This window comes from Lathyrus oleraceus, chromosome 1 (assembly GCF_024323335.1).
Source record: "Lathyrus oleraceus cultivar Zhongwan6 chromosome 1, CAAS_Psat_ZW6_1.0, whole genome shotgun sequence".
In the NCBI taxonomy this organism is placed as follows: Eukaryota; Viridiplantae; Streptophyta; class Magnoliopsida; order Fabales; family Fabaceae; genus Lathyrus; species Lathyrus oleraceus.
The window spans coordinates 87,882,207-87,891,593 of NC_066579.1; positions in this window are offsets into that span (position 1 = coordinate 87,882,207).

Here is a 9,387-nt window from a genome sequence, read left to right on the forward strand (position 1 = left end):
CCATGTCCATGCAAAGGTAGATGCCCTTGTTCAAAAGTTAGACAACTTGACCATACCACCCGCAGCCACCGTGGCTGTCGTGACTCCAAACTGTGAGTTATATGGAACTCCTGGACACACTGACCAAAATGTCAGATATTGGCAGGAGTCCCCACTGATCAAGTAAATTACACACAAGGAAATCCTTATTCGAATACCTACAACCCAGGTTGGAAAAATCATCCTAACTTTTCGTATAAGAATAACAACGCCTTGTATGCACCTGGCCAAGCACCCGCTATTCCACCTAGATTTCAAAATCCAGCTAATAATGCTCCTAACATGCCTAGGAAGTCCAACCTTAAACTAATGATGGAAAGCTTCATAGCTACCCAAGCTCAAACAGACAAAGACTTCTTGAACCAAAACATACATACTAGTGAGAAACTTAAACAATTAGCGAGCAAAGTAGACGCCTTAGCCACCCACAACAAAATGCTTGAAACACAGATTTCACAAGTGGCTCAACAACAAGCATCTACTGCTGCTCCCACTGGTACATTTCCTGGACAACCATAACCTAATCCAAAAGGACATACAAATGCCGTTATATTGAGAAGTGGAAAAGAACTAGACGAACCCGTAGATCCAAGACTCCAAAATCCTGCCATGTACCAAAAACCTGACAAAACAACAATTAAGAAGGTAAGTGAACCGAAGGAGAAGGAAGATAATACCCAAGAGGCTGAAGAGAAAGAAAAACCTTATGTGCCTCCACCACCTTATAAACCACCCATTCCGTATCCTCAAAGACTCACATATTCTAAAACTGCAGGGCAATTTAGGAAATTTGTTGAACTTCTGAAGCAACTGAATATTACAATTCCCTTTATAGAAGCCATCACACAAATGCCCTCATATGCCAAATTTCTTAAAGAGATCCTATCCAATAAGAAAAAGATCGAGGATAACCCAATAATCCAAAGTAACATGCCTCCCAAACTAAAAGACCCAGGTAGTTTCTCCATACCCTGTGTCCTTGGAAAGTTCGTCATAGACAAAGCTCTATGCGACTTAGGAGCCAACATTAGTGTAATGCCCTTAACCATCTGTAAAAGGCTCAACATGGGAGAACTAAGACCAACCAAGATGTCTGTTCAACTAGCTGACCGCTCAATCAAATATCCTGTTGGTATACTAGAGAATGTCCTAGTACGTGTAGGACAATTCTACATTCCTACAGACTTCATAATCATGGACATCAAATAAGATGCCAGTACACCTATTATATTAGGAAGTCCATTCTTAGCTACCTCCGGAGCCATAATAGACGTGAAAAGAGGTAAGCTTGTAAGAACAAAGTTGGTTCTACAATATATCTCTAAGATTTTGATGATAACAAAGGATGAAACAAAAAATGGTACTCTAACGAGATTTTTTCTTAGTATCAGATACAAAATATTCGATTATCAGATACTACAAAGAAATAATGTGTCCAGAAGGCTCTGATTCTGATCAACGCAGATACCAGTGCAGCATAAAGAAGTCAGAAACTCTGATAAAAGAATACTGAATCCAGACTCTAAATTTGAAGAAGTATAGAGCATTAAGAAACTCTGATATGGTCAGACATAATCAACCTCTGAAGACAAACTCTAATTTATCAAGACTCTGATGCAGACTCACAAGTTCAGAATGCATAACCAAAAAGAAATCTTAATTTGTAAAGAAAGTATTTCGAGAAGGAAATAATGAGGCGTGCAAAACTGTTTTAGAAAGAAACAAGGAGAGTAATGACATTAAACATTCTTCAATGACCAAGATCCTGTCATCACTCTAACGGTCCTTCACAACGACTATATAAAGGACGAAATACTTCACAAGTAAATACACCTGAGACACGCAAGAATACAAAAACTCTCAATTTCCTTATTATCTTTCACGAGCTGTTGCTCTTACGTGAAAAGCTATTGTTCTTACAATTCTGTAATTCTTGCTTGTTTGTTAGAAGCACATTACATTACAATTTATACTCTTACTTAAAATACTTCCTCAAGTGACTCTGTGTAGTCTGAATACTTGAGAGGGCTGAGAGATTATTCTCTTAGACGATTGGTGTGCAATCTTTCAAGATTAGTGGATTAAGTCCTTTTTGAAGGCGAAATCACCTTGGCCGGGTGGACTGGAGTAGCTTTGAATTTCAAGCGAACCAGTATAAAATTCCGTGTTATCTCCTTTTTATTCTGTGTATGTCTGATTTCTGAAAAAGTTTTTATTTGAAAAACAATTCAAACCCCCTTTCTTGTTTTTCTCAATCTTCAATTGGTATCAGAGCTACGACTCTGTTATTGATTTTCTAACCAAACACTTAACAGTATAGAGAGATCAAGTGTGAGAAAAACTATGGCCAACACCAATGAAAGCGATAGTTAAAATGCTAAACCTCCAATCCTTGATGGAGAAAAATTTGATTATTGGAAAGACAGAATTGAAAGTTTCTTTCTGGGCTACGACGCTTATCTATGGGATATTATCACAATAGGCTACACACCACCTGTGACAGACGCTGACGTTGCTATTACCAGAAGCAGAATGCTATATGATCAAAAGCGTGAATTCAAAAACCATCACAAATCCAGAACAATACTACTCAATGCCATTTCCTACAATGAATATGAAAAGATCACCAACAGGGTAACAACTAAAGAAATACTTGACTCCCTGAGGATGACTCACGAAGGAAATTCTCAAGTCAAAGAAATAAAGGCTCTGGCTCTAATTCAGAAATATGAAGCCTTTAAAATGGAGGACGATGAAGCTGTAGAGGTAATGTTTTCTAGATTTCAGACTTTAATTGCTGGACTCAAAGTGTTGGTGTTACCACAAGAAGTTGATAGGGCATGTTGAAGGCGTAATCAATGAAAGTGTCTTATGGATTTAAGGATTATACCCCACCAAGGGGAGGTTTGAAAGAAAGATGAGCCCAAGATAAGCAAGAACTGGAAAACCACAAGTTACCAGAAGATGAAACCGACAGAAGAATCATGTCTGGTCGAAATCCGTTATGTCGACCGAACTGGAGATTGGGACTTAAGAAATTCTTGGTTGTATCAAAAACATAGGAGATGGTGTCGACATAAATACCTGAGCGGGATAAGTTTGAAATTCAAAATGACTAGCAGTTATAAGGAGAATAAGCGCCAAAATATGGAGCAGTTTTTAGATTGTGTGGCACGACGTCTGTTATTTTTGAGTAGTTTTGCTTGTAGACAGTTTCTTTAGTTCATTATAAATAGGGGATCCCACAGAGGACTCGGGGTGTTCACTTTGTACCAAAATCACTTGTAAAAAACTTCATATTCCCAGCGCGAGGAAGCAAGAGTTTTTAAGAGTGCTATGTATGTGAATCACCACATTTACTTCAATGCAACTTCCTTATTTTTCAATTGTTCCCGTTGAACACTTTATTTTAATTTCATTTACGTTTGAATTATTGTTCTACGTTGTCGTCTACGCTGTCGACACTAATTCTATTACGATAATAGAATTCACCAAAAGCGTGTTCGTTGTGTATGTCTTTTGAATGTTATAGTGTTGTCGGTCACGAGTCACCCATAGTCTATAACATCATCATTTCGTGTGGAAAAACCTGTGCTTGTTCAATACTTTATCAAAAGCCGTTTCTCACAAAGTTAATAGTCTGTCGAATTGAATAAGTTACCCTGTTACATTAGCACATGTCTTAGGATCAACTGGTCGATCCTGCAAGTAACCCTTAGTTTTAAGGCTTAGGGAGGACCAGCGGTTGTTTACCAATTTCCACAGTAAACAAAATGGCACACCTGGTGGGACCAGTGCTAGTGTAGTTACACAATTGCATGAAACTTAGAAGTGGCAAACTATATAGTAGGCCACAAGAAACTATGAAAATGTCAAACTCCAATATAGATGAAGTGCCACAAGGGACTTTATCCATTACGGAAACAATAATTTCACTGGTTGCAACTCTGTCTACGTTGACAACTGCAACCTCAACGATGTCGACTACGCGTGCGGTTGGAGCATCAATTCCTTTACCTCCATCGGGAGGTTCAGGATCAACGATAACGACGTTCAGACCTTATGTGCCTCGCTTTGGCACCACAGATTCTCTTTATGGAATGCCGTATTCCTTAATGCCAGGATATCAATCAACATCAAGTGCAATATTGTTTTCAGACAACGCTCAAAATACGAATCCCTCCTTACAAGGATTAGCGCAAGGGGCAATGCTCAAAATAGGAATAATACTCAGAATAGAACCATGCCGTTGTCGAACACTTCAATAGCGGTGTTGAGGCAGCAAATGGATGATAGTAATCATGAGTTGGTTAATATGTTAACTAATCAAATGGGTACAATTTTTAATCCTGTGATACAGGAATCTGCTGAAACAAATAGGCAGGTGGCTAATCAATTGACATGCTTGTGTAACTTCCCGGGGACACCGACTTGACAGATGGCACAAGTGGTCAGGCAAACCATTCCTATTCAAGTAGAGATAGGGGCAGCAGAAGATGAGACAATCCATGAGGGACAAATCCTTAGACCCCAACAAAATCAAGGCATTGAGTCAGGAGTAGCAGGACGTAACCAGATGGTGTTAGTTAACCGACATCAGGATGCTGATCAAATTATCGATCAACATCGACAAGAAGACTTAGCAGTAGAAAATAATTTGACAACTATCGTCGAAAGAATTATGGCTAGGAATGGTATGAGTGCCACATTGCGAAGGCCACTATATGCTTCCCCATTAGCTGAATTTATTCTCCAAACCGAGGCACCTAGAGGAATGAAAGTGCCTAAATACACTAAGTTTGGGGGAGAATCTGGTGAGTCGACAATAGAACATATTGCCAGATATTTAACAGAGTCAGGAGATTTGGCTCATAATGAGTGTTTGAGAGTAAAAAGCTTTCCTTCCTCTTTGACTAAGGCTGCCTTCACATGGTTCACTTCTTTGGCTCCAAGTTCGATTGATTCGTGGGCCAAGTTAGAAAAGAAGTTCCATGAACAGTTTTACGAAGGACACTCCAAAATCAGTTTGGCAGAATTGTCTAGCATTAAAAGAAGGTTTGCTGAGAGTATTGACGATTATCTGAATAGATTTAGATCATTAAAGGCCAGGTACTTTACGCAAGTACCAGAACATGAACTTGTTCAAATGGCTGCTGGGGGGTTAGATTATTCCATTAGGAAGAAAATAGACCCAACTTTTGTAAAGAGTATGTCACAATTGGCTGATAGAGTTCGACATCTCGAACGGCTAAGGTTAGAAAAGGTTAGACACAGTAAGGTTAAGAAGGAAGACAAAAAAGAGGATTTTGTAAGTATCATAATTATCTTGGCCATAATACCTCTAATTGTTATCTTTTCAGGGATCTGGTTCATAAAGCAATTCAAGAAGGCATGCTGAAATTTGCTGGCCGCAAAATGAAGATCGACGCTGACCCTCTCCACCAGGAGGAAGCTCTATTCGTTGAGCCAGTCGAGATCAACATGGTTGAGATCACTGAATATGATGAGGCCGACATGCTAGAGGAAACTGGTGAAAGCCCAGATGTCGACATAGCTGAAGTCTATCCAAGGGCTGATGAAGATTTGGTAGATTTCCTGTATCGTTGCAAGAATAAGGGTTCACAAGTCTGCTTATGCCCTAGATGTGGCGCTGTCACCGACAAAGTTGCTGCTGAAAATTTCCAGAAACTACAATTGGGAAAAAGCAAAAGAAGTGGGCTGAACAGAGCACGCCAGAATGAAAGAATCCTAAGGAAAGCTGTGGAGAATGCTCAAGCAAGGCCTAAGAGCTTTGTACCATCGGCAAGTGCTCCTAGAGGCACTTGGATCAAGTCTCATGGAAAACAAGAAACCTCACAAGGTGTTGCTGCTACCAGAGGAGGTTTAGCAATCAACTACAGGCGTGAGTTCAAGTCTGAGAAAAGGACTCATGTTTCTGAAAATTATTTGGGGAAGAACCCCATGTCCAGAACTCAATGGAGACGTTTTCAGCGTCACAAGCAGGCTGAAAGAGAGGCTGCTAGGGGAATAGTTGGAAAAGGCATGGCTAGTGGGGCAGATTCTGGAAAAAGAGTTGTTGTGAAGGTCGACACTACAGCTAAAGAACGGATCAGGGAGTATGTCCGTCGACCAAGTGAAAAATGTTCAGATGAGGTTACTGATGACTTCAATTCAGAATCAGAAGCAAGTTTGGACATCTTAGTCAACGTGGTGTAAATTCTACCAGAAGAATACAATTGTGTTACTGAGGTGAAGGATTTGGTAGACGATGCCGACGCTGAAGAAATGTCATTACATAAGCCAAGATGTTACTTTGTGCTGAATGATGGTTTTGTTGAGAGCCAAGAAGCAATTTTTTAGAGACCCACAATGACTATGAAGAGTCACTTGAAACCTCTGTTGATTAGGGCCAAAGTGGAAGGTGTGACTATCAACAAAGTGTTGGTAGATTATGGTGCTACTGTTAACATCATGCCACACCATATTTTGAAGAAAATTGGCAAGTATGATACTGATGTTAGATCCAACAATGTGGTCTTATCTGACAACGGGGGGCAAAACAAAAAGCACTATGGGTGTGATCATGGTGAACATCACTGTTGGTTCAATAACTAGGCCGACACTGTTCATGGTAATAGATGCCAAACCAAGTTAGAATTTGCTAGTCGGCAGAGAATGGCTCCATGGTGTCTGAGCTGTACCATCTTCAGCACATCAGAGATTGGTAATTTGGAGAGAAGATGGAGTGGTCGAAAACATCGAAGCTGATCAAGGCTACTTCCTGGCTGACGTGAACAATGTCGGCAAGAAGGAATTCAAGAGAAAGTTGGCTAACATTTCTCCTTGTTTACCAACTGAGGATGTGTATGCTAATCTGAGTGAAGCTTTTGTTTCTCTAACTTTGCACGAAACTCATGGCTTCATTTGGGATGTGTAACGTTTAGAGGATCCACCCTATGCAGATATCCGGCCGACAGGCTGGGGGGATATCACTGATGATGACTGAGCTAGAAGCTCTAAAGAGGATTCCGGCATACGTTGTCGAGAACAAAATAAAATCGGCCCTAGAGGCTGAAGAAAACATGGCTGTTGAAGCCTATGTTTTAAAGAAAGAAGATAGTTTGGCTATTGAGCCAGAACCTCCAGATAAGTCAGTTGTGGTTAAAGGAAACGTCAACATGCAACGGTTGGACTGCATTTATGACGATGAACCTTTAGGGTTTGAAAAAGATCTAAAGGCACCAGAAAAAATGCGACCACAAGACCCCTTAGAAGAAGTCAACCTTGGTAAAAATGGCGACAAAAGGCCAACATACATCAGCGTTAACATCAACAAAGAGTTAAAATCTGAGGTAATATCTTTACTTAAAGAATTTAAGGATTGTTTTGCTTGGGATTATAACGAAATGCCTGGTTTAAGTAGGGATTTGGTAGAGCTAAAACTGCACATAAAAGTTGGAAGAAAGCCAGTAAAGCAGACGCCTAGGCGTTTCACACCAGATATCATGGCAAAGATAAAAAGAGAGATAGAAAGGCTCCTCAAAAGCAAGTTTATACAAACGGCAAGGTATGTTGAATGGTTGGCCAATATTGTGCCAGTAATTAAAAATGGGTCTTTACGAGTATGCATTGACTTTAGAGATCTAAATGCTGCTACCCCTAAAGACGAGTATGCCATGCCCATAGCAGAAATGCTGGTCGATTCTGCCACTGGTTTTGAATATTTAATTATGTTAGATGGTTATTCTGGATATAACCAAATTTTTATTGCAGAGGAAGATGTTCCGAAGACGGCGTTTCGATGCCCAGGAGCCTTAGGTACATATGAGTGGGTTGTCATGCCATTCGGCCTGAAAAATGCCGGAGCGACATATCAGAGGGTAATGAACTCAATGTTCCATGATTTTATTGAAGATTTCATGCAAGTATACATTGATGATATTATGATAAAATCAAATGGTCGACTTACTCATGTCGAACATCTTCGAAAGGCCTTTTTAAGGATGAGAAAATATGGATTGAAAATGAATCCATTAAAGTGTGCTTTTTGTGTGCAGGCGGATGATTTCCTTGGCTTTGTGGTACATAAAAAAGGTATTGAAGTAAACCAAAGCAAAACAAAAGCCATTATGGGCGTCAAGCCTCCGTCGACCAAAAAGGAACTGCAATCTTTGTTGGGCAAAATAAATTTTCTTAGAAGATTTATATCCAATTTAACTGGTAAAACTAAAGCTTTTTCACCACTCCTGCGACTGAAGAATGAGGATTTTAAGTGGCAAGAAGAGCACCAAGAGGCTTTTGACAAAATTAAGGAGTATTTGACTAAGCCTCCAGTACTGGCCCCTCCTATTAGGAATAGGCCAATGAGGTTGTATATTGTAGCTTCAGAATCAACTATAGGAAGTATGTTAGTCCAAGAGGATGGAAAAAGTGTCGAAAGACCTGTGTATTATCTTAGTCGAATGCTTAATGATCCTGAAACTAGGTATAGGATATAGAAAAAGTATGTCTATGCCTGTATTTTTCTTGTATGAAATTAATATATTAAGCCTGTTGATGTGTATGTATCTTCTCACTTTGACATTATTAAGCATATGTTGTCTAAACCAATTTTGCATAGCCGAATTAGTAAATGGGCTTTGGTGTTAACTGAGTATTCTCTGACGTACGTGCCTTTAAAAGCGATGAAAGGGCAAGTGGTGGCAGATTTCCTTGTCGACCATTCAATGGTCGAAATGGCTCAAAATTATGTAGACAGTGCCATGGAGATTGTACTTCGACGGTTCAAGACTAAAGAACGAATCTGGGATGGGGGGAGTCATAATTTCTCCAGATGGAATTCCAGCAGAGTTCAAATACAGAATTAAAGGAGTATGCACAAATAATGAAGCAGAATATGAATCGTTGATCACAAGACTTGAACTTCTGCTGGAATTGGGGGCAAGGAATATCGAAATTATAGGAGACTCTGAGTTAGTAATTAAGCAGGTATCAAAAGAATACAGGTGTGTCAAAGAAAATTTAATCATGTATTTTGTGATTACCATCAGACTACTCAAGAGGTTTGAGCAAGTAAGCCTCCAATATATACCACAGAAAGAGAACCAGAGAGCAAATGATTTGGCGCAGGAAGCTTCAGGGTACAAAGCGTTGAAAGACTAGGATGAAGAAGAGGTTCAAGTAAGAGAGAAGGTACGAGCGACATTGTTATCACCATCAGATTTGTCGATTATAAAGTTAGGAGCTGTAGATAGATATCATTTTGAAATTCTGACCGTCGACGACGGGGGAGAAAATGATTGGCATAAACCGTTAGTCGATTATTTACGTAATCTTATATGGTCGACA